This window comes from Geotrypetes seraphini, chromosome 2 (assembly GCF_902459505.1).
Source record: "Geotrypetes seraphini chromosome 2, aGeoSer1.1, whole genome shotgun sequence".
Taxonomy (NCBI): Eukaryota; Metazoa; Chordata; class Amphibia; order Gymnophiona; family Dermophiidae; genus Geotrypetes; species Geotrypetes seraphini.
In genome coordinates this window covers 62,239,558-62,266,644 of record NC_047085.1, presented here as the reverse complement: position 1 = coordinate 62,266,644, position 27,087 = coordinate 62,239,558, and the positions used below count along the sequence as shown (strand labels likewise).

Genomic DNA, 27,087 nt, shown 5'->3' with positions numbered 1-27,087 from the left:
CCCCCCCCTGCAAAGACTACTGGCAGGAGGGATGCCCAGTGCCCCCTGCTGGAACCTCAGAACCCTCTCCCCCAAACATTGCTGCAAACATTGCCAGCAGGAGGGATGCCCAGTCCCTCCTGACGGACACCCCCACCCCCGAACATCGCTAACGTTTTCAGCTGACAGTTGGTTTTGACCCATAATATACAAGTCATAGCAATAAAGCAGTTCCTAAAAATGTGTATGCAGACAACTAATGTTGCACATAAACAGGTTAATTGGAGGGTTCCATATAACACATTTCACAACCCCAGTATGTGAGACACCTACAGCTCCTGTCTATTACCACATTGCTACACAGCATCTCCACTATCACACAGGCAGTCGTCATATACTGTACAAGTCACTAAGGTTCCAGTACAACTGTAAAAGTCAGACATTCCTTTTCTTACAAGAGGATGGAATTTCATAGACCTGCATGCTAAAATGCGATTGTGTCTGAACTACCTCCCAATTACATAGGTATACTACTCATAGCCAGTAGCTCTGCACAGATATTTGCACTCATTGGATGGTACGGACCAGTAGTCAACCTGGGAGTTCATCATTAACTCACATTTCAGTCATAATGAAGAGCAACCAACAAACCTGTTGCAAAAAGACAAGGGAAACACCTCTACATAGCTATGCTAGAACATGGCTTCACACCAGCAGGAGACCTTGCTCTCCTGCAACCAGACGGTAAAGAGGCATTTCAGAGAAAATTAGCTCTTTCTCCATTAGCCCCTACTTCAGACTTGTGCTATCAGGGACATGTCAGGCACAAACATGTCTTTTTTACATGTATTCACTCAGTATAGAGGCATCCATATTGAGGAGCCTCAGAATGGAAAGTGCAGATTCCACTACCATTTCCATATAATTTTTTTTCCCATTCTAAGGATTTCTGGTCTTAACATGTCAATCACTCTTCATAAGATTAACCAACACACCACTTCCATACAGCATCTTGGTCCTCAGTCCATTCTCTGCAACTCCTTTTCGGTTTACACCAAGACATACTATCAGTTGTGACTTTCCAACTTTCTGTCCTCACCACCACTTTCTACAACAAGTAGCTAGGGACTCACCAACAAGTGTGAATACATCTCCCCTGCTTGTCTCAAGAGAAAGTGCAGTTGCTTACCTGTAACAGAGATTCTCAATAGACAGCATGGGAATGTAGTCACACTTACACTTCCTCCTTCCCCTCTAAGATATGTATATATGACTGCTTCAGCTAGAGACAAAACTGAGTTTCAAGGGGAGGGGCCATTGAAGGTAGCGATTGCTGCACATGCTCAGTAAACCAAAGGCTTACTTTTGCTATGGGAGAGCACCGACATACAGGATCAGTCTAAGGACTTCGTCAACAAGTGTGACTACATTCCCCTGCTGTTTACGGAGAACCCCTGTTACAGGTAAGCAACTGCACTTTCTCTACAATCACTATTATTCCCCTGCCATTCCATTTTCATCATCCTATGGGATAAAAAAAGATTATATCCATGCCAAAACCATTCCTTCCAAGCCTGCTTGCATCCCCAGTAGCACATGTTAGACCAAACTGAATGCTGCTGAGAGGTCTAAAAACATCAGCAATAAATCGTCTCCCCTCGCCTGATGCATTAAACCTGAATCTTGTGCTGCTACCAAAACAGTCTTAGTACTCAAATGCATTCTAAACCTTGACTAGGCCTGATCTAATTTAGAATAACTTCCCCAAAAAGATGAAATCTGCTGGCAGACTAGATTATCCACCAATTGGCAGTTGAGCTTTGTTCCTAATTGACCGTATTTTTAAATATGCACAGGAAATAATGTTAGAGTCAAAGTTTGGTGGGGGTCTGTAGTAGTGATCTTTTTAGATATCGTTGTCTTTTTTTAATGGGTCTGAATGAATGGTGAGAGTTGATCACCTACATGGGAAAAGGATCGGCTTCTGAACAGTCGTACAAGGTGCGGGATAAGTAAGTAATTGGGCCTATCTGTCTTAACATGTCTATTAAAAGGATAATGAACCAGAATAGGTTCGGTCATCAGTGCGTGAGAAAACCAAATTCTGGCATAGATTAGGTATGAAATGAGAAAGATCAAAAAAAATTTCCTAGATAAATTCTTTTTTTTTTCCAGTTAAACAGTGAAAAGACTAGGGAGCTCATAATCGAAAGAGAAAAATGTCCAAAAACTGGCCTAAGTCGACCCTTGGACGAACATTTCTCAAAAACGTCCAAGTGCCAATAATAAAACCGGGATTTGGACGTATTTCTAAACGACCTAGGCCTTCATAGTGCCGCTCAACGTCCAAAGCTAAATGGGGCATTTCAGGAGGCATGTCGAGGGTGGGAGTTGGGCGAGTCGTGGGCTGGCTTAGACTTAGTCGTACAGCATGTATAACCAAAAGTTTAACAACAGAGCCTAGACGGAATTTGGACGTTGTGACTTAGAACCCACCTAAACCCACCAGATAAGCACTTCAAACACATAACACAGACCCCCACACACTACCCCAGTAATTACCAACCCCCCCACCCCCATAAAAATTATATTCACAACTTTAAATTTCAGCCTCCAGACCATCATCACTTGGCCGCCTGGCATAGGAAAGCCTAGTCGTCCAGCCCAAAGGCAGCTTAAGTCATCTTGGGGGTGGGTTAGGGACCCATAGAGAAGAGGACCCATGACCATAAGCCACTGTAATCACTGCATTGATACTTAAACATGTGCACTGCCCTATACACCCCAAAACCCTTTTTGACTGCAGCCATAAGGGCTATTGGGGTGGTAGATAAGTGGGTCTAGGGGATTCTGGAGGTGGTTTGGGGGGCTCACCAAGACCTATAAGGGAGCTGTAGTGAGGAGAAGCCATGGCACCCTTTTTGTGAAGTTCACAGCAGTGCCCTGTAAGGTACCCCACTATTTAGGTGCCATGTCTGGGTGTTCAGTCCATCACTTTGCAGACCCCTCCCACGTCCAACAGGGCTTGTTCTAGGCGTTTTGGACTTAGACGAAAAGTTGGATGGAAATGTGGAATAAAGATGGACGATTTAGCGGCTTGGACGATCAGATCGGCAGGATGTATAATTAGACGATTTTCGAAAGTAAAAAAAGGTTGGACTTCTCTTTCGAAAATGTGTCTTAGGCTCTTTTTAACTTTGGACGACTTGTGAGATGGATGTAAACAGACTTAGACGTCCCTTTCGATTATGCCCCTCCACCTGTCCACCAACCAATTGAATAAATTGGTAATGGCTATCAGTAGATAGGTAAGAAAAATATTTTAGAAAGAGTACTTGTTCAATGAGATGTCTCAGTTCCAGAGCTTCTTAAGCTGCTTCACAAAGATACACGCTAAGACCAGAGGCTTCTTTATGGAGTCTACCTTGGTTCTTCTTGGTCCGCACAAAGGGCATGTTGGCGTGGCCCTTTTGTGGGGCCCACCAGTAGTAGAGGCCTGCCTGCTTGGCAGCCCTTTAAAGGGCTGAAGAAGATGGCTCTGAATTGAAAAAGGAGTGGGGCTTCCCACCGAAGAAATTTTGTTCTCACAGAAGCTGTTTCTCTAGGTGCAGTGAGAAGGATGACTGGCCTCCCTTCTCCTCACAGTACTTGGCAATCAACTGGCTGAACATTGGAGCAGAAGCCCTTTAAAGGGCTAAAGACGATGGCTACGAATCAAAAAAGGGGTGGGGCTTCCCACCAAAGAAATTTTTTTCTCACAGAAGCTGTTTCTTTAGGTGCAGTGAGGGGGATGACTGGCCTCCCTTCCCCTCACTGTGCTGTGCTTGGCCAGTAGGAAAAAGGAGGTATTGATGCCCCTCTATAAAACTCCGGTGAGACCTCATTTAGAATATTGTGTATGATCCTGGAGACCACATCTTCAAAAAGATATAATAAGGATGGAGTTGGTCCAGAGGAAGGCTACTAAAATGGTTTGTTCTTCATCATAAGGCATATGGAGACATACTTAAAGATCTCAATATATATATTTAGAGGAAAGGCAGGAGAGGGGAGATATGATAGAGATGTTTAAATATCTATGTAATGTAAATGCGCATGAGTCGAGTCTCTTTCAATTGAAAGAAAGCTCTGAAATGAGAGGGCATAGGATGAAGTTAAGAGGTGATAGGCTCCGGAGTAATCTAAGGAAATTCTTTTTTCAGAAAGGATGGTAGATGTATAGAACAGTCTCCTGGAAGAAGTGATAGAGACAGAGACTGTTGCTGAATTTAAGAAGGTGTGGGATAGGCACATGAGATCTCTTAGAGAGAGAAACAGATAATAGTTACTGCAGATGGGCAGACTAGATGGGCCATTTGGCCTTTATCTGCCATCATGTTTCTAAGTCATTCCATGCCCAAACCCCATCCTTAACCATGCCCACTTTTCACATAGGCATGGGTAGGAGCTGTACTGATTTCTGCACAGAACTTAAATTGTTTTTTGATTGTTTTTTGATTGGCTAACATCATCTAAGCCAATTTAAAAATGTAGGTCTTGTATGGAAATTTGGCTTAGCGGTGCCAATCTAGGCAGCATTTATAGAATTAGGGCCTAAATGCATATACTTTAATAAGTGTTAAGCATGGGGCCTCCAGTGACTAGTGTGCTCATCGCATGTTTTTGCATGCATGTACATGATATTTGCATTGACATTGTAGGTGCAGGGACAGTGGCAAAATGGCTGCCGGCATAAAACTCCCAAACTTTGGCGCAACAGACACCCTTCTCTGATCAGGCTGTAGCTGTGATGGGAAATTATTGCCCTGTGCTGGTCAGAGGAGGGATCATCTACATATAAGAAAGGCCTGGGAACAACTGTAAAAGAAATTCAACAAACAGGGATCATTTCTCAGGGAGGTAAGTTGCAACAAAGGAGGGCAGCAGGGAGAAGAGCACTGGATAGAAGTGTTTGAAACTGAATTAATGCAAAAGATTGACACTCATGAGTCTGTTTCGAAGATGGGCCAGCATATGCTCAGAGCAGGATAGGATTGGTTTTGGGAAAGAATTAGAGAGAGGACATCATATATGAACAAAACATATGGGCCTCAGCAGCACTCACATCCACCTTTCCTGCCCAAGCACAAGTCTCCCTATGTAACCACTTCATATATGTGGCACAGTCTGGCACCACTCCAGGAAGCATTGCTGCACTATACTCACAGATCCCTCCAGATGAGCAAATTATAGGAAACACAGCACTAACACAATGCCACACAGGAGTAGCAAGTAGAGTGACACAGTGGGAATGGGAAAAATGTCAACAACTTGCAGAACAAACAAAGCTGCCCTAGGGGTATAGAGTAAGAGATGTTAGTATCCTTGAGATGAAGGGGAGGACAGGTGAAGGGTGAGCACACATGCTCACAGGGATTACAAATGAGAGCAGGGTCATATAACACATCTTCCATGTAGGGATAGGCTACAACCTCCCATTCTGCATGACATCTGCTCCCATAGAACTCATATAAGAGCACAATACACTGAGAGAGATGGACTAGGAAGTACATGTGGAAAGAATGCAGCAAGATAGGCTGCCACATCAGTGCACCATGACCAGGCTAGCAGAGCCATCTTAGACTCACAAATGTGCCAAGGAACTGCCAAAAGATAGCAGTAGGAGGCTAAACCTATATGCATGCTCTCATGGGAATTGACAGTTCACAGTGGGGCCCAGTAAGAATGCAGAAAGCAAACTCTCTCTTCCTTTTCATTTTCTACACAGATTGAAGATTTGAAAGAGAGGGTCAGATACCTGCAAAATAAGAGACCAGAATGGTTCCAGAGAGTCCATCCCCCAGATAGCAGAGCAAACAGGTCAGTACCAAGTATTTGCATACGTTGTCACTATGAGGGAGTCTGCACATGAATGATGTCATAATAGCTGGCCCAACCCTAGCACCAGCAATAACAGATACATTGACCAATGACTTAAAACAATGAGAGCCCACACTCAGTGTATGGCATCTGAAAACACATTAACACAGCTGGCACAGTACACAATGGTGTGTGCAACCTAAGCCCAGCTCTCCCTCTAGGGTTCTTTCAGCCTAGTACCTTTCCCCATCACTATCCTGGGTCAGGGAATTTCCTTATGAATCGGAGAGCCATATATCTTATGCCTTTCATTACCTCAGTGCACTGCTGTCTCTGTAGGTCTGTGACAACATCCTGAGAGAGCCATGATCCCAGTGCCCAACTCCATTCCACAACAAGGTATTGCCTTCAAACCCTCTGTACCTCTACCAAGCAAATATTATTGAAAATCCATTTCTAGCTCCGATAGCTGCACTGTGTCCAACAGCTGCACTGTGGCTGATGCTCTGCAGTTTCACCACTCCATTTCTCCCCTATCTCTAGCATCATCTCCAACCGTGCCTGAAGGATGCCTCTCTAGTGAATGCTCAAAATACAGTAAACACTAATATCCTTGTCCTTGAAATATACACATCTCTGCTGGCCAGATACCACTTGGTTTGCTTCATACATATTGGGGACTTTTTGCCATTGTTGTTTGGGTAGTGAGCAGATCCCACCTGGACAGCAAGCCTAAAATGGATAGACAAGGATGACATTCTCATTGCATTACACACTGTGGTAAAGATTCTAACAGTTGCCTTTCTTGCTGATTTCTACAGTTCACCGGCAAGTTTCCAGACCACCAGAAGGTGAGGGGATAGGCCTGGCTCCAGTCTCAGCTCCAGCCTCACAAGAAGTGAAGATGAAAGAAGAGCCCTCCATCCCATCCATCTCTCACAGCTCCCTCCACCCCTCTATCCCACTGACCCATCCCTAGCTATTTATCTGTGCCACCCCAGGAAGAGGATGATGTTGATCAGGAAGTGGTACTTATATCAGACAGAGAGGAGGTCTACTCTGGGGCCTGCAGAAACTCCCATTCCCTATCTCTCATGTAGCAAGTGCACTATCCCCTGTGACTTCTGGAGGGTAGTTATTTTGCAATTCCAGGTGCTGTAGGAGATATAGCACTAGCAGCACTGGATCAGAGGCTCTGGATCAGAGGCTAAGGTCTCAGAGGAACAAACCGAGAGGATGATGTGTGCACTAGGGCAAACAGTTGCATTATTCTACAAATGTTGGGTACCTGACATTTGCCTTTGAACACTCTAGCATCAACTAAATACCCTCCTCTTATGTCCTTATCCCACTCATTTCCTGGTATTGTCATCTTCCTCTTCCCAAGGTAGCTTTCCTTCCAAAAAGAGGTTTATTCAAAGTTTACAATAAATAGTTATCACAGTTGGCATTCACAGTTGTCACGTGTACTTTTTGATGATAGTATAGGGTTCTCCACTCCACTCCACTGCTACTTTAAAGCATAAATGCTGGAGACAGACTCATGCAACTTGAGGCAATCCATATATACAATAGGCCTGCCATCTCCAAACTGGTCACTCAGACCCCATATTAAACTCCTTTATGGAGTTTTTCTTTGCCCAGATTCTTATGAACCTTGTGCATAGGGATGGTAACAAGGAAGCCGACCTCTGTATCATCTATGATACTAGTACTGCACAGCTAATGCCCATCACCCAGGTTTAGAGAGTGATGTTTCAAGTGATATATTACCCCAACATCAGACATACTACAGATTTCTACAAGATGCAGAGTAGGGCTGCAATACATCAAGGTAGCAACCATATCATATGGCACTAGGATAGAAGCATATTGTTTTTTAAATGGCTTTTAACTGTTCCCTTGGGGAATGACTGAATAGAATAGAAGGCACATTTTTAGATATATTGTGTGATTGGTTACTTGTTTGGTTGTAATCTTTACTTTTGTTTTTTGGCATTTCTTTCTTTGCATTTATGTATAAATTGTATGCCACTATGATCTATTTCATTAGTGGGATATCAAGTGACCGAAAAACTTAAACATAAGAATAGCCTTACTGGGTCAGACCAATGGTCCATAAAGCCCACTAGCCCATTCTCACATATGCACTTCTACTGTGGGTCCCTACCAAATAGCCCATGTAAGGCCTTACTATTGCACTATTATCACCACAGTACATACCACAATCCCTGTTCTATCTTGATCATGTAAATCTGGATCTCTATTAGTCACTGGTTCCAGAAATGGTATTCAGTTCTGATAAAGGTAATGGTGAAATAAAAATCACTAATGTAATGTAATGTAATAAATCAGAGAAACTCAAACAAATCTCTGTAACACTGGAAGTTGTAATGGGTCAATTTGACAAATTGAACAGAAGCAAATAGAAATATGATGGCAGATAAAGGCCAAATGGCCCATCTAGTCTGCCCATCCACAATAACCATTATCTCTTTCTTTCTCAGAGATCTCACCTGCCTATCCCAGGCCCTTTTGAATTCAGACACAGTCTCTGTCTCCACCACCTCTTCTGGGAGACTGTTTCATGCATCTACCACCCTTTCTGTAAAAAGTATTTCCTTAGATTACTCTGGAGCCTATCACCTCTTAGCTTAATCCTATGCCCTCTCATTGCAGAGTTTCCTTTCAAATTAAAGAGACTCAACTCATGCGCATTTACATTAATTAGGTATTTAAACGTCTCTATCATATCTCCCCTCTCCCACCTTTCCTCCAAAGTATACAGAATGAGATCTTTAAGTCTGTCCCCATACGCCTTATGATGAAGACTACATACCATTTTAGTAGCCTTCCTCTGGACTGACTCCATCCTTTTTATATCTTTTTGAAGGTGCAGCCTCCAGAATTGTACACAATATTCTAAATGAGGTCTCACAGGGGCATCTTATAAAGTCTTATACAGGGGCATCAATACCTCCTTTTTCCTACTAGCCATACCTCTCCCTATGCAACCTAGCATCCTTTTAGCTTTCGCCGTCACCTTTTCAATCTGTTTGGCTACCTTAAGATCATCAAATACAATCACACCCAAGTCCCGCTCTTCTGTCGTGCACATAAGCTCTTCACTTCCTAATCTGTACTGTTCCCTCAGGTTTTTGCAGCCCAAATGCATGACCTTGCATTTCTTAGCATTAAATTTTAGCTGCCAAAATTCAGACCATTCTTCAAACTTCACCAGGTCTTTCTTCATGTTATTTACACCATCCGGCGTGCCTACTCTATTTCAGATTTTGGTATAATCTGCAAAGAGGCAAATCTTACCAGACAACCCTTCAGCAATATTGTTTATAAAAATCTTAAAAAGAACAGGCCCAAGAACAGAACCTTGAGGCACACTACTGGTAACATCCCTTTCCTCAGAGCGATCTCCATTGATCACTACCCTCTGTCACCTTCTACTCAACCAGTTCTTGACCCAGCCCGTCACTTTGGGAGATTGAGATATTGAAGGAAATTGACTTAGTAGAGAAAGAGAGATTGTTCACCATCTCCAAGGTGAAGAGAACAAGAGGGCGCTCGCTAAAGTTAAAATGGAATAGATTTTGTACAAATGTAAGGAAGTTCTTCTTCACCTAGAGAGTGGTAGAAATCTGGAATGCTCTTCCAGATGCTGCTATAGGGGAAAGCACCCTTCAGGGATTCAAGAAAAGGTTAGATAAGTTCCTGCTGGACCAGAACATACGCAGGTAAGTCTAGACTCAAATAGGGCACTGGTATTTGACCTAAGGGCCGCCACGTGAGCGGACTGCTGGGTACGATGGACCACTGGTCTGACCCAGCAGTGGCAAATCTTATGTTCTTATGTCTGTGTGGAACAGTGTCAAAGGCTTTGCTAAAATCTAAATACACCACATCTAATGCACATCCTCTATCCAATTCTCTGGTCACCCAGTCAAAGAAATTGATCAGATTTGTCAGACAAGACCTACTTCTAGTGAATCCCTGTTGCCTCCGGTCCTGTAATCCATAGGGTTCCAGAAACTTGACCATTCTCTGTTTTAAAAGTGTTTCCACCTGGACCAGATGGTATACATCCCAAAGTGCTGGCATAATTGAAAAATGAACTTGCAGAGCTATTGTTAGTAATTTATAATTTTCCTTTAAAATCCAGCATAGTACCAGAAGACTGGAGGATAGCCAACATGACACCAATTTTTATAAAAGGTTCCAGAGGTGATCCGGGAAATTATAGACTGGTGAGTCTTGACATTGGTGCCTGGAAAAATGGTAGAGGCTATTATAAAGAACAAAATGACAGAACATATTGTGACCGGGCAAGGGCCCGCTAGCTGGGCAAAGCCTCACCTGGACCAAGAGCGTATTGTTTAGCTCCTTTGGAATGCTAGTGGAAATTAAGCCAGGATTCTTTAGTTTTTCAAATAGTCTCTGAGATTTATTACACAAACAAAACCCCCCCACAAAATTATTTGTCTGTCTTCTTTTCATCAAATAACAAGGTACTGTCTCACTATCTCATATATCAGAGTTCATGGCATCATAGCATTCTTGCAGTTCATAGCAGGTTTCACTTTATTTTCACAGTCCAACAATCTTCAGCTATAAATGCCTGCTACAAGCCTTGCTTGTATTTTGTGCCTTTTTGGGGCTCCCTTTTCCCACAGACCTGGGAGTCCTACATTAGGGAACCTCATTCCAGGCCCTTGGCCTGCTGGCTGTACTAGTCAGCTGCCTCTGCCAACGGGTTTCCTACTTCAGCCTTACTGAAGAAAACATTTCATTGCACAAAACTTCTTTTGCAATTATTTTCCCTTTTCCCTCTATGACACTCACATTACTGCCCTAACACCTAGCCAGGAACAGCATGTGTGAAAACATGCCTCCCACTAAATAATCAGTTGATCCTGACTCAAGCCCATGTTTCCTAGTGTCCTTACTTTCAGAGAAAGGAAATGCAGCATTTTTGGGTGCTTTTATTTCCTGCCTGTCACAATATACATAAGCATAGATTAATGAGAGAAAGCCAACATGGATTTAGTCAAAGGAAATCTTGCCTCGCCAATCTACTACATTAATTTGAAGTGGGTGAATGAATATGTGGATTAAGGTAAGCAGGTTGATATTGTGTATTTTCAAAAGGCATTTGACAAAGTACCTCATGAAAGACTTCTGAGGAATTTAGAAAGTCTTGGGAAAGGAGGTAATGTCCTATTATGGATTAAGAAGTGGTTGAAAGACAGAAAACAGAAAGTAGGTTTAAATAGTCAGTATTTTCAATGGAGAAGGGTAAATAGTGGAGTTCCCCAAGGGTATATGCCTGAACAGCTGCTTTCTAACATATTTATCAATGATCTAGAGATGGGAATAACTAGTGAGATAATTAAATTTGCTGAAGACACAAAGTTGTTCAAAGTTGTTAAATCGCAAGAGGATTGTGAAAAATTGCAAGAAGACCTTGTGAGACTGGGCATCAAATGGCAGATGACATTTACCCCCTCTTCTACGAAACCGCGCTAGCAGTTTCTAGTGCAGGGAGCTGTGCTGAATGGCCCGCGCTGCTCCCAACACTTATAGGAATTCAAGGAGTGTCGGGAGCAGCGCAGACCATTCAGCGCGGCTCTCTGCACTAAAAACTGTTAGCGTGGTTTCGTAGAAGAGGGGGTTAATGTGAGCAAGTGTAAAGTGGTGCCTGTGGGAAAGAGGAACCTGAACTATAGCTACGTGATGCAGGGTTCCACATTAGAAGTCATTCTGCCTAGGGAAAGAATCTAGGTGTCATCATTAAGGATATGTTGAAATCCTCAGCTCAATGTGTGGCGGCTAAGAAAGCTAATAGAATGTTAGGAATTATCAGGAAAGGAATGAAAACAAAGATGAAAATGTTATAATGCCCTTGTATCACTCTATGGTATGACCACACCTGAAATACTGTGTGCAATTCTGGTTTCTTTATCTTGAAAAATATATAGTTTAATTAGAAAAGGTACAGAGAAGGGTGACAAAAATGATAAAAGGGAAGGGATGACTTCCCTTTAAGGAATCCTAAAGCGGTTAGGGCTCTTCAGCTTGTAGAAGAGGCGGTTCAGGGTGATATGATAGAGGTCTATAAAATATTGAGTGGAAAGGGTAGATGAGAAACCTTTGTTTATTCTTTCCAAAAATACTAGGACTAGGGGGCATTCGATGAAGCTAAGTAGTAGATTTATAGCAAACTGGAGAAAATATTTATCCACACAACATGTAATTTAACTTTGGAATTTGTTGCTGGAGAATGTGTTGAAATTAGTTAGGTTAGCAGGGTTTAAAAAAGGTTTGGATAATTTCCTAAAACAAAAGATCATAAGCCATTATTGAAATGGCATGGGGAATTCCACTGCTTATTCCTAGGATAAGCAGCATAAAATCTGTTTCACTACTTGGGGATCTAGCTAGGTACTTGGGACCTGGGTTGACCACTGTTAGAAACAGGATACTGGGCTTGATGGACCTTCAGTCTGTCTCAGTATAGCAATTCTTATGTTCTTATTCAGATCTATGGACACACTGGATCACATGTATCAAACACAAGGCCTGCGGGCTGAATATGGCACGTCTGGCCATTTTATGTGGCCTGTGGTGACTGTGACCTTACACTACATCAGGGGTGTCCAACTCATGAGCTGCAGGCTGCCAGTTTGAGGTCGATGCGGCATTTTGCTCATTGCCGCCCCCGGATGTTTACTTTCTGGCCGGACTCCTCCTCTTCACTGCCACACTTCTTTCTCTGCACAAATCTGCGTGCGGCAGCAGTGGCTGAACCGGAAGCATTCCCTCTGATGCTGTGATGTCAGAGAGAAGGCTTCCAGCTCAGCCGTGGGACGAGTGTGGCAGTGTGCAGGAGGGAGCTGGCCAGAAGGTAAACACCCACCGGAAGGAGGCACAGAATGGAGGGAGGGAGAGGGGCATGTTGGGACTCAAGAAGGAGGGAGCACAAATTTCAGACAAATGATGGAAGGAGGGAGGGGCATGAACTTGGGACATACTGTAGAATGAAGGGAAGGAGAGAGGGGAGCATGAGCCATAGGTGAGGGAGGGAGGGAATAGAAAGGGAGAGTTGGGTATCTGAGAGAGGGAGAAAGAGATGGTTCACATGGGGAGATGAAAGAGGAGAATTGTTTGGCAGAGAGAGGGAGGGATAGAGAATTATTGGACATGGTGGTGGTAGAGGAGTGAGGTAGAGATGCATGGGGAAGAAAGAGATGTCAGATCTCTGGAATGGAAGTGAAGGAGGGGAAGAGAGAGATGCCAGACCACAGAAAGGAGAGGAGAGATGCCAGACCACAGAAAAGAGAGACGAGGAGAGAGATGTTAGACCTCAGAAAGAGTGAGGAAAGGAAAGAGATACCAGACTATGGGAGAGGAGAAAGATTCCAGGCTATGGGAAGGAGAGGATAAATATACCAGACCATATTAGGGGGAAGGGGGAAGACAAAGTTGTCTGACTATGGGAGAGGGATAAGATGGTGCACAAGGATGGAGGAGAAGGGGAGACAGAGGGAGGAGATGGTGCACAGCAATGGGTGCAGCAGGGAAGAGATAAGAAGAAATGCTTCTTATGGATAGATGGGAATAGGGGAGAAGAAAGAGGGAGGAGATGGTATACATGGATAGATGGGAAGGGAAGACATGGAAAAGTAGGTAGATTTTAAGAAGAAAGTAGAAAAATGGAGGAAAGTTGAATGTTAAAAGTTAATGCTAAAGATGGATGTATGGCAGAAAGTGAAGGAGAGAAAAACAGCAAATGGATAAGATGGCCCTGGATACATAGTTAAGAGCACAGACAGAAGAACGTGCAGCCAGAGACTGGGAAAAGATGATTAGAAAAAGAATAATATCTCTTTTGGCAAATAAAGTGTGAGGTACCACTACATGACCTAGTTCAAAGATAAAAATAATGTAGATCTTTGATATTGAGAAAATATATAACACATCCCCACATCTACTGAAATGAAAGAGATGAACACTGTGTATTTTGTCTGTGCAGGCCCAGACTGGGGTGGAAGGGAGGGAAGGATAGAATCTGGGTAAGGGTCCTGCTGCACAAGGGATGAGAGGGAGGGAAGGGAAGCTGGGCAAGGGTCCTGCTGCACGAGGGATGGAAGGAAAGGATAGAAGCAGGGTAAGGGTCCTGCTGCACAAGGGATGGGAGGGAGGGAAGGATTGAAGCTGGGCAAGAGTCCTGCACGAGGGATGGGAGGGAGGGGAGGAAATAATAATAATAATAATTTATTTTTTATATACCGCTATACCGTGAAGTTCGAAGATACATTTGACAGTACATGGGATAGAAGCGGTTTACAATAAACATACGTTTAGTCAGTATATGGGATGCAAGTGGTTTACATTAAAGATTCATTTTGTCAGTACATGGGATACAAGTGGGTTACAGTAAAGATATATTTTGTCAGTACATGGGATGCAAGTGGGTTACAATACAAGTGGTTTACTATCAAGGTGCATTTTGTCAGTATATGGGATACAGGTGGGTTACCATAAAGATACATTTAGTCAGTACATGGGTTACAATAAAGATACGTTTTGTCAGTACATGGGGTGCAGGTGGGTTACAATAAAGATACATTATGTCAGTACATGAGATTCTAGGTGGAAAGTATAATTAGTTTTGGGCCTGGGAATTAAGGGGCAAGGTGGAAGGGTTAGGGTTAGGGTTAGGGTCATGACGAGGAAGAGTTGGGTATAGGAATTTAGAATTTGTTAAACAGTCGAGTTTTCAGGGATTTTCTAAAGTCTGCATATGTATGGGCTTACCAAGCCATGTGTTCAGCCTAGCTGCCTGGAATGATAACATTCTATCTAGAAACTTTTTGTATTGGTAAGATTTCAAGGAGGGGTAATTAAATAGGTTTGTTCTGCAAGTGCTCTTGTTGGACTCGTTGGGGGAGAACTGGGAGATTAGGTAAGCTGGAAGAATCCCAAAGACAGCTTTGTAGCAAAAACAAGCAAACTTGAAGAGGACTCTGGATTCTGCGGGTAACCAGTGGAGTTTCCGATAATAAGGGGAAATGTGTTCCCATTTTTTTAAACCGTGGATTAGTCGGATCGTGGTATTCTGAATTAATCTCAGCTTGTTGAGGTTTTTTTTATAAGCTCCTAGGTATATGTTGTTACAGTAATCTAAGGTGCTTAAGAGGGATGATTGTACTAGTAAATGAAAGGACTTTTCATCAAAGAATTTTTTAATAGTGCGAAGTTTCCAGAGGACTGAAATACATTTTTAAACAGTAGGTTTGTGTGATTTTCCAGGGTTAGCTGTTTGTCAAGTGTTACCCTCAGAATCTTTATGGTTTGGTCAATTTTGTATTCTCGGCTCTGTAGGTGAATTGAATCTTCTTTTATCTTTTCGTTGGGTGATGCCAGGAAGAATTTGTTTTTTTCTGTGTTGAGTTTCAGTTTGAAGGCCATCATCCAGCGCTCTATTTGATTTAGGATGTTGGTTAAGGAGTTGGAGAATTGTGACGTTAGGGCGGTTAGCGGAATCACTACAGTAATGTCATCTGCGTAGATGTAGAAGGTGAGCCCTAGGCTTTGTAGCAGGTTTCCTAATGAGCTGAGGTAGATATTAAAGAGGGTTGGAGATAGGGGGGAACCCTGAGGTAATCCGCAGTTGTTATTCCAGCTATGGGAAAGTTTGTCATCTTTGAAAACTGGTAGGATCTGTTCCTGAGGAATCCCTGGAACCAATTGTGAGCGTAGCCTGTGATGCCTGTGGTTTCTAGGCAGTTCAAAAGAATGGTGTGATCTACTAGGTCAAAGGCGCTACTTAGATCCAGTTGTAGGATCATGGCGCTGGTACCTTGGGTGAGGAGGGCGTAAAGGAGGTTAAGTAGTGAGGCTATGATTGTTTTGGTGCTGTGACCAGGTCTGAAGCCTGACTGGTTGTTGTGCAGTAAGTTGAATTTGTCTAAATATGAGTTTAGTTCAGTATTTACTATCCCTTCCATTATTTTGACCGCGAGAGGGATGTTTGCGATAGTCTGAAATTGGTTAGGTTGTTGGGTGGTTCTTTGTTGTTCTTTTTAATGGATGTTATTACAATTTGACCTAAGTTTTTTGGAAATATTCCTGCGGTTAGTTGTAGGTTGACCCAGTTGAGTAGTTTGGCTTTGAACATGATTGGGGCTGCTTTTATTACATCTGGGGGGCAAGTGTCCAATCTGCAGTATGATTTGATGTATTTGTTGTAGAATTTGTTAAATGTTTGCCAATCGGTCTCACTAAAGTTGGACCAGTTCATGTCTGCTTTGGCGGCGACTAGGTCTTGTGGAATGGAGTAGTCCCAGTAGGAGTCTGGAGAATCCGTTATAGAGTGTCTTAAGTTATTTACTTTGGTGTTGAAGAAGTCCGCCAGGTTGTCGGCTGTCAATGTGGATTCTTCTGTCAGGTTTATGTGAGATTGAATGTCATATAAGTCATGGACCAGTATGAAAAGTTTGCTGCTGTTTATGGAGGTGTTACCAATTATGTTGGCATAGAAGGTTCTTTTCTTTTCTTTGGCTGAGATTTTATAGCTTTTCAGCTTTTGGTGCCAGGCATTTCTAGTCTCTGGGGTTCTTAGTTTTGACCATTTTCTTTCTAGCTTTCTTAATTCTCTCTTTATCTCTAGGAGCTCTGAGTCGAACCAGCCTGTTAGGTGTCTAGGTCTCTTCCTTCTTTTTTTCAGTGGAGCTATTTCGTTTAGTATGCAGGTGCTGGTTTTGATCCAGGAGCACATAAATTGATTGTTTTCCTCATCTTGGTTATGAGTGATGTCATAGTGCGACCAGAATTCAGTAGGGTTAATCTTGCCTCTACTGGTGTGAAGTGGAGTGGATCTGATCTTTTCTTTCGTTGTGGTTGAGGTTGTCTTCAATTGCCAATCTAATTCGAAGTTGCATATTTTGTGGTCTGATCATAGAGAGTCAGACCAAGTTTCTGATCTCCATCTTATGTAGGGATTTGTCGAGTGTTTTGAGGATAAAGTTACCAGGTCTAATTGGTGGCTTTTCTTGTGGGTTATTAATGGAGGTGGTTTGGGAAAGTCTAGTGTGGCTAGAACGGACTAGAATTCTGAGATATCTGGTTGGTTAGATTGCTCTAAGTGTAAATTTAAGTCTCCACTAAGGAGGTTCAGAGGGCCTATTAGTGAGTTGGTTAATAGGAATTCATAAAATTCCTTTTTTGCTGTGGATCATTTTTTAGGGGGGATGTAGGCTAGGGTGTGTAAGGTTTGTTAGTGGCCCCCACAATATATGGTTGGTGGGGTCACTTGAGCGGCGCCCTTACAAACGCCAGGTCCCAGGTTCAGTTCCCTCACAGATGATTCACCAGGAGTAGCATCAAATAAGAAACACAGCCAGAGGTGGTTGCATAAAGAATATATTATAGAAATAGGCTTACAGAAAAGTAGTATTCATAAGCATTACAATTAAGCATTACAATTAATGAGAGAGCAAAGCAGTTTCCCTGCCTTACATAGTTCAGAGGCAAAGAGACAGAGAGTCTGAAGTTCTAGGGAGAGCCAGAGAGCGAGAGAGAGAGAGAAAGGGGGATGGGGTGATAGTCTAAGTTTCGGGTTCCAGAGATCGGCCAGAGAGAGAGAGAGAGAGAGAAAGAAAGAAAGAAGAAAAGAGCCAAGAGAAGAGAGGGGGGTGATGCTGCAAGGGGGCTTTTATAGCTTGGAATCTTATTCTGAATATAGAAACTATTGAGCTTCAATAGAAGTTAAATCTCCCCCTCCTTAGTAAACTTGTGCTAGACAGCCGAAGAATAGGCTATGGTCAAATGTAATTTCCAGTATGCCTCTGACAATAGTTTCTGATTAACTTTAGTTATCTGTGCACCTGGACCCATTGTCCTAAGCACCCTCTTAATCAGACATTAACACATTAACACCTTTTAGCTAATCATGATTTAATCAGGGCTACTTAAAACCATCTTTTCGGGCGATATGAAACAGTGTGCCTTCACTCAAGGTCTATCTTCATTCACATGCCAAAGTCAGATTGATATAATTTCCCATAGGCCTTTGCTGACATCAGTTATGCCAACTGAAAATGCTGAATGCCAGCAATAGCTATGCTGACAGGGTGATCATTAGGGCATCGGCTAGTGGTTCCGAGGTTAACTTTAGGGATAGGATTTCTAGGTATGTGGAGGATTTAGAGCTTAGCATGGTGCAGATTAAATGGTCTTTGAAGATTATGGCTAGACCTCCGCCCCTACCTCTTTCTCTTGCTAGGGATAGGATTTTGTAGTTGGAGGGTAGGCATTCTTGGATGATGATGTCATCGTCTGAGAGTAGCCAAGTCTCTGTCAGTAGTATGAAGTCAGGGCTGTAGTCGGTCAGCCAGTCATAGATTAGTAGGGATTTGTTCCTCATGGAACTTATATTCAGGTAGCAACCCCTGAGGTTGGAATAAGCTGGTGGAACTTTGGTGATGGGGTGAGAGAGGGCACAGTTTTTCAGCACTCGGTCTTTTTTGAAGTAGGGTCTGTTGGTTCTGCGGGACATTGTGAGGACTGGGATAAAAGGTGGTTTGGGTTCTGAGTGGTTCTGGAGGATCCAGTGTTGCTTTATTGAGGGTTTGGTCATGAAGTTATGAACTGAGGAGTAGTGGATGGGGATTGGGAAGAGGAAAGACTGAGCAGTTGTCTTACTTTTTAAGCCGGTTAAGTAGAAAGCGAGCAGAAGAGTGATAAGGCTGTGGTGCAGGAATGCCATTTTGGTATGTGCAGTAAGAGAACAATTGTGCAAGAGTGTAGAGGAGGAAGCTTATAGTAATGCTGTGGAGTCGAGAGCAGTTTTAAAAGTATACAGAAGGAGGAAGGGGGGAGGTTAGCAATTCTGTGGAGTCGAGCAATACAGTACAGTAGGGGGGAGAAATACAATTGTGCTGAGGCCAAGTAAAGTACGTTAACGAATAGGTAAGGGCCAGTAATGGAAGTTACCTGTCTTGTATGCGGTCTTCTGGGAGTTTTTGGAGTAGTTTTTCTTAAGGCGTTTCACCGCGGCATTTCACCATGGCGGCTTCACAAAGGCTCGATAGTTTTAAATGCTCCCTGCAGGATCGGGGGGAGGGGCAGAGCTGTGCTCCCACGCTCTGCAGGATCGGGGCTCCTGCTGTGTCTGGAAGCCCGCTGGTTTCGGTGCGGGGCAAGGCAGCTCCCGGTGGTGCTGTAGCAGTTTTAAATGCTCCCCGCAGGATAAAGTGTGAGTTACCACTACATGACCGAGTTCAAATATAAAAATAATGTAGATCTTTGATAATGAGAAAATATATAACACACCACAGCCTACTAAACAAAAGGAGATCAAAGCAACAGCACAGCACAGTTTGTGGTCTCATATTTGCATAGGGGTTATCTGTGTTGTGCATGTGTGACCAAGGCCAGTGTTCTGATAGGAATGAATGTTGAAAAGCATACAGTGTGTTTGTGTAGTCTAATTTTGTGGTTAACCCTTAATAAGATTATATTGTGTGTATATTTGGAAAAATGGTATTACAATTAGTACTATTATGGGGGTGTGGTCTGGGGCAGAGCTTTTGGGCTTCCCAAACAAACAAGCGTTCTACTGCCTATGCCTAGAATGACTATTTGAATAAAGTTGGGGTAACATCTATGAGGTGAAAATAACCAGGTGAATCACTGGAATGGTGTCTCAGGGTGAGGAAGGATCTATACTGCTACTAAGACTAAGTATCTTAATAAAAAATTTGGCCCACAACTTAGCCTGTGTTTTAGATTTTGGCCCCTTATGTGATTGAGTTTGACATCCCTGGTCTAGGGCATAAATTTGGATGTCTGGAGCTAGACCTATTTTAACAATCAATAAGTACCAAAACGGTGCCCAAACTAACCAGATGATCACTGGAGGGATCTAAGTATGAGCCCCCCACCCCCAGTGGTCACTGACCCTCTCCCACCCCCTCAATGATGTGAATGAAACAGCTACCTGCTTGTGTGACAGCTTCAGATATTATGGTTAGGCCTATTAAAGCAGCAAGCAGGTTCCTGAGGTAGCCTGGTGGGCGTTGTAGTGAACCATAGAGATAGGGACTCAGGCCCATCCTCCACTCTAATCACTACAATTATGAGCCTTCCAAACCCCATCCTAATCCCACTGTACCGACATGTAGGTGTTACCTGCAAGCATAAGGTTTATCGATATGTGTAAAGTTGGGTACAGTGGGTTTTGGATATAATATAATAAAAGGGGGCTACGGTGAGATGTGGACCTGGGGCTTTATGTGGGGTTCACTGCAGTGCCCCCTAGAGTGCCCCACTGCTCTGCTGTGATGTCTGTGTGGCCATTCTACTAAGGATACTGGCTCCTCCTATTTCCCAATAGCTTGTCTTGTGCATTTTTATTTTGAATGTGTTTTTATTTTTTTTTTAATGGTTCAGAAAGATAGATACCCTGACAACCATTTTCGATAAACAAGATATACGTTTTGCAATTTTGAAAATGGGCATGTATGGTACTGGATTTTTGTGCCTGTTCCACAAAATGTCTAAACTTGGCTTTAGATATTGAATATGCCCCTCTATGCCATTGTATAACAACAACAAAAAAAATGAAATAAAAATATATTAACACAACCTGCACAAAAAAGCTAAAAGGAAGAAAGCACTGTTATATGCTTCATAAGAAACAATACTTTGATATTCTTTCTAAATTACAAAAAAATAATTTTTGAATCATAAAGCAAGTGAAGAGCAAGCCACAAAATAAATGTAGCACATAGAAACTCCTTTGACCTTTTGTAATGTTTTCACTGGAGAGAACGATAGCAACTTTTTGTTCTCAGATACTAGAGATCTTATGAACAATAAAATTGCAACACAGAATATTTTCATTTCTCACTGTAGTTCATCCAAACAGCAAGGGGGCATGTTGTGGGTGTGTTTTGGATGGGACTAGGCAGGACCAAAAAGTAGGATATCCAACAGGAATTAATGGGAATAGATGTCCATGTCTAAAAAGAAGGATGTTTTATCTAGACCTATTTCACGATCATATCCAAGTTACAAAAGGTTGCTCTACTTGAGCAGCTGAACATTGGAGGAATTCAGGCATAACCATTCTTTAATTTCACTGCATTTGATGTCCCCTTCCTCTCCCCTGCAAATGAAATTAGAAAGGAAAAATAGGCTATATGCCAGCTATAGGTGGTATGGCCATTCTGAACAAAACAGCACGCAGCTCAGAGGTAGGGTTACCAGATGTCTGGGAAAACCCTGATATGTCCATTTTTGAGAGGACTGTCCAGGCTCCCAGATGGACATTTCAAGACTTGGCATTTGTCCAGGACTTGGAAAGCCCCAACGGGCTCCAGCTGCATCTGGAGGGCCTCGGAGCATGTGCGGATGATGCCACACACATCTATGCATGCTCCAGGCCCTCCAGATGTGGCTGGAGCTTATCCGGAAAATTTGTGGGGATGGGGCTTGGGGCAGAACTGGGCGGGTTTGGAGGAGGACCAGGGCAGTGTCATGTGTCTGAGGTTTTCCGGAGACAAATATGGTAACTATACTCAGAGGAGTAGACCCACTTCAGCTCTTTTCTTTTTTAATATTCTGAGCCTTAGCTATTAGATGAGGTTAAGAGAGTGATAGGCTCAGGAATAATTTAATGAAATACTTTTTTACAGAAATGATGGTAGATGCGTAGAATAGTTTCCTGGTAGAGGTGGTGGAAACAAAGACTGTACAAAAAGGGAAAAACTAAAATCTCCATAAAAACTATAAATCGAAACACAAAAAATGGAGACAATCATGATCCTCAAGAGTACTGAACTTCTGTAGTAAAAGTCTCTATTACAAGGTCTTTATTCTTGTAAAACTAGCTTTTATTAGTATGACCTTTTGTTGATATGAAGGTTATTGAAGTAGTGTATATTCAGGTACAGTATGTATTTTTCAAGTCCTGGAGGGATTACATTTACAACTAACCAATGGGCTACTCCTTTGTTCTGCAATTATGTCTTTGTGGCCATAATTTTGAAAATGATGCCAGGCAGATGTTCATGTCTCTGCTTTTTGTTGTTCAAAAGTTGGACATTTCATTGTGGAAAATGGCTATTTATTTTGAACATTTTCAGTGCAAAAACATACATTTCACAGCCATAATTGAATAGGAAATCTAGACATTTTCCCTGTTTGATTATGGCTGTGAGATGGACATTATTTTGGACGTTATAATCTAGCCTTTTTTTTTTTTACTTAGTTTTTTGACAGTGCCCCTCCACATGTAATTTGTAATATAATGATATTTTAAGATATGAAACCCAATTAATAGTGCATCCTTCCATCTGAATGAATGACACTGATACTGATGACTCTTTTTTTGTTAAAGATCATCCCTTTTGTTTTCTCAGGGTTTCATTTCATTTTATGCATTTTCAGCCAGCAGGTAGTCCTCAAAATTTCTCATTGAAAGATGTAATGTGGCCTGCTGACTGCTGTGATCAATGGCAGTTAAAATTTGAAAGTCAACTGTATAAGTAAAACCTGTCAGTTCTAATGACTGAATAAGCATCAGAAGAGGGGCCATGAAGATATTTAAACTGGGGCTAACAAAGACCCCTGTGGGACCCTACATGTAAAGTGACAGGGATCTGAAAAGGAATCTTCCCAAAGGACAGAACAGGTCTTATCTCAAAGGTAGGAAGTGAATCACATCAAGACCGTTCCTGAAATTGATAATAGTTTAGAAATCAGCAAACCATGATCTGCTAAATCAAATGTTGCAGAGAGATCAAGTGTGAGTAATATACTTATGACCGAGTGTGGTTAAACCTAAGAAAACTGTCTCTGTACTGTGATTATTATAAAACTCAGCTCGACTGAAATGTAGAATATTAGTCTTGTCCAGAAAATTGTTAAATTGATGCAATACAAGCTATTTTTTGCTATTTTAGAAACAAAATACAAATTTGCCACCAGTTGATAATTTGTGACATTAGAATTACTTACAGAACTAACTGGAGGTATATAATAGCATTCTTCCAGATTGATGGAATTTCCCCAAGATGAAGACTGGAACAGATACTGAGAAAAATAAAGGAAGTAGGGATGTTTCAAATGGTACAATATGTTTAGAATGTACAGAAATAGATCATGAGGTGCTGTTGTATGTCTAATAGTATGCAGTTTTGTGAATAGACATTAAGAAGGGCAAATTAATTGAGGAAAAGGAACTAATTAAAAATGCTTAGTCCAGAGATTGATTGAATATATTATTCACTGAAGGGGCTACATTATTAGTATCTGTTGGTAACTGTGATGAAATTGGAAAGCTTGATTGTATATTAGAGATTTTGCAAGAAAAATATAGTGATAGAGTTTGCTGTAATTTGGAAGTATTAGTAGTCTGAGATAAGGTTATGGTGAGAGATTTCAGAAATGTATATTGTTTTACTCTTAATGTGGAGCCTTATTATTTTTAATGGAATAATTATTTTTATAGAAGCAAGAATGATTTTTAAATATCTCTAAATATGTGGTGATTTATGATTTATGCTGTTCTTTACTCCCAAGGTCAAAACTGATATTTCAGCAAACTTAATGACCATTATACCATGGAGTCATTTTTTTACTTACATAGCCCAGTTCTTTCAATGGGGGTCAGAGTATGATAGGCCTTATTTATGGTGGAATTCTACTCTTAAGCTTGAGTTTCTAGTGGCAATGATGAGAAATATTCCACAGAAATATTAAAGACCCTTTCAAAATTGTCTGATGATAGAATTCTAACATCCCTATAAACAGTCTTTCTAACTGTGGTGTAGAATTTAATAAGCTGTGAAGAATTTAATGACTGTGATCTATCAATGGAAAGCTTATAGGAATGAATTCATCTAAAAAAATCATTGATAAATTTGAAGAAAGCACAGCATCAAGTGTATGATCCAATGAATAAGTGGGTTAGGAAATACAGTATGTTGTGTAAGGGAAAGGTTGCAAAGAAAATTGATTGTCACGGCTAGTATATTATCCTGTTCATTTAGATGTGTATTAGAGTCCCCTAAGACACGGGGATGCACAGAATGTTAGAATGTGTAGTATGAGACAATATTACATTATGTAATAGATTCAGTGAGGTCTGTGTAACTGGAAGGGGGGCTGATAGATCAACAAGAAATCAGAAGATGGCAATGATTGAAGAGTGAAAGACATTTAAGAGTTATTTGGTATGAAGGAGTCTACTGTATAAGACACCACCTCTTTCCCTTAAGAATACACCCTCACAGAGTCAAGACCACCTTAAACTTCTTAGTCCTGCCCAAACAGGAAGTGACATGGGAGGGGTGAAGCCAGGAGGGCAACTGTCAGGAAATATAAAAGGAGAGGCCAGAGTTGGGTTAAGGAGGCCTAGGGCCTATATGTAATTACCTTAACCGAGCTGAGGTAAGCCAGTCCAAAGGAAAAAAAAATGCAGTGATAGAGGCACTTTATTACCAAGTTCTTCAGTTTCTGTTCCTGCTTCATTGAGTGAGAGACCAGTGGTAATTACATTGAGTTTTATTTGGGAAACAGTATCTGATTTGAGCAAATTACTGCTACCTAAGGTAATATTGTTGGCGCATGTGCCTAAGCCCCCGCCCATAGAAGGGGCATTAGGCAACTAGGTCAATTCTGGGGCCTTAGGCACATGCGCCAACAATATCACCTTAACCATCACCTTATTATTAATATTAGCTTCTCTACATTTAGGCATCTACATTTGCAATCATTGGCAGAGAATGTGGTGACAGCTTTATTTGCTGAATCCACCTGTTTCAAGAATGACCTCATTGGAGCAATCTTTAGTGAGAAAAAAAGGGTAGCTTTTTAGCAAGAAACATAAAGCTGTTTTTTTTTTCATGTGCTGTGCTTCAGTTAATTGATCTTTTCTTCTAATTAGTAAACACCCTTTACTGTTTGCCCAGAAAAATAGAAGATTTTGCATGCAATATCTTTGAATTGGTGTGCCCTGTTTATTGTAGTACATTATTAAATGTATTTTGAGCTTAAGAAAGTAAAAATAAAAACCCTAGAACTATTTAGCAGATCACGTTAAGGACATCCTAACTGTGCCTAAGTTCCGGAAGAACGTCCAAAGAGTGCCTAAGCTCTGTCCATAGAACTCAGGTCTATCTGAAGCCTAAACTGCTCAAAATGCCTTTAAGAACTGTTTTACAATTGCTATGCAGCTTGCTAGCTCACTCTGTAGCACACCTTTTATCCTAATGTTGCTGGTTCGAATCCCAGTCACTCTGTCTGATGGAAGAGAAATAAATAAAAGCATTAAACAGATCCAACTCCTAGTATTACAATTATAATGAAAAACAGAATAAAATCACCATTATAATAATATAATAAAATAGTATAACATTAAGGATATTGTTTGGACGTCTAAATCTCACCTAAAACCTGATTCTCTAAAGGACGTCTGAAAAGTTAGATGCCTAAACAGTGCTGAGCGTGATTCTACAAAGGACGCCTAACTTAGGCACCTAAACAGTGCCTAACTTTAGATGCATTTTGCAGAATCAGGGCCTAAGTCTTTAAAATGCCCCTTTTAATATGGCTTTTATCTGAGATTTCATAGATACATTTGTGTCCAACATTGCACCCAGATAATGAAATCATAAATACTCAGGCAAACAGACAGTAATCAACCTCAGTTGAATTGGGCATGTAACTGACCAATAAACACTCTGATTTTCATTTTTCTGCTAAGTTATACTTTACTGAGATTACCAATGGAACCTCCGAGATAAGACTTCAGTAATAATGATACATGTCTTTTGAATTTTTCTGGTACAGCATAAATATATTCTGCTTCATCTTAATTTAGAGATTTGGAATAATTTGCTTCCTTTAAACTACATAAGTCAGTGTTCCTTGTTCACATCTGTATTGGTTCTTGCTCTCATATAAATATTTAAATTTATTTAAAATTGTTGTGCTAAAGGTAAATTTTATTTTCCTTTGCTGAAGGTGTGCACCTGGCTCGTACATGGTTGGCTATAAAGATCTGGATTTGTAGATGAAATATTATGCATTGGAAAAATATTGACAAATAAATTAAAATTGATAATATGGAAAATATTCATGCTGCATATCCTTTACTGACGAAATTGCTAACGTCATTCCGCTCCACAAAAAGGGATGCAGGTCAGAGGCTGAAAATTATAGACCTGTGAGTCTAACATCAATAGTGTGTAAACTTATGGAGACGTTGATTAAAAACAGATTGGATATGATTCTGGATGACGAGAGGCTGAGGGATCCCCACCAGCATGGATTTACGAAGGGAAGATCTTGTCAATCCAATCTAATAAGCTTCTTTGACTGAGTAACGAAACAACTAGATAGGGGAGAGTCCCCTGGATAGGGGAGAGCCCTGCTGCATTCCACTGGTCACTTCCGGCGTTTCTGAGGAAGTAACATTTACCACCACCCTCTGAAGTCTACCACTGAGCCAGTCTCTAACCCATGCAGTCAATGTTTCTCCTAGGAGACGTTGATTAAAAACAGATTGGATATGATTCTGGATGACGAGAGGCTGAGGGATCCCCACCAGCATGGATTTACGAAGGGAAGATCTTGTCAATCGAATCTGATAAGCTTCTTTGACTGAGTAACGAAACAACTAGATAGGGGAGAGTCCCCTGGATAGGGGAGAGCCCTGCTGCATTCCACTGGTCACTTCCGGCGTTTCTGAGCAAATAACATTTACCACCACCCTCTGAAGTCTACCACTGAGCCAGTCTTTAACCCATGCAGTCAATGTTTATCCCAGTCTCATTGTATTCATTTTGTTCGATAACCTACGGTGTAGGACACTATCAAAGGCTTTACTGAAGTCTTCAGTAAAGCCTTTGATAGTGTCCCACACCGTAGGTTATTGAACAAAATGAATACAATGGGACTAGGAGAAACATTGACTGCATGGGTTAAAGACTGGCTCAGTGGTAGACTTCAGAGGGTGGTGGCAAATGCTACTTCCTCAGAAACGCCGGAAGTGACCAGTGGAATGCAGCAGGGCTCGGTCTTGGGTCCGATACTATTTAATATCTTTGTACGGGACCTACCCCAAGGACTTCGAGGTAAGATCACATTATTTGCTGATGACGCTAAGCTATGCAACGTAGTGGACAGTGCAACCATGCCCGACACTATGAGGCAGGACCTACTTTT

At 41.7% G+C, this 27,087-nt stretch overlaps 1 protein-coding gene across 4 annotated transcripts in view; it reads left to right on the top strand.

Moving 5' to 3' along the window:
- RIMS2 (regulating synaptic membrane exocytosis 2) overlaps nucleotides 1–27,087 on the top strand; it is a 1,127,809-nt gene that overhangs the window by 539,994 nt on the left and 560,728 nt on the right. Inside the window, exon 8 of one of the 4 annotated variants that reach the window (XM_033933079.1) lies at nucleotides 5,747–5,821. The exons of the other annotated variants lie outside the window; for them this stretch is intronic. The gene's annotated coding sequence lies outside the window, so the exon portion shown is untranslated. Of the gene's footprint in view, nucleotides 1–5,746; nucleotides 5,822–27,087 lie in introns of those variants that run through there. 4 annotated transcript variants of the gene reach the window in all.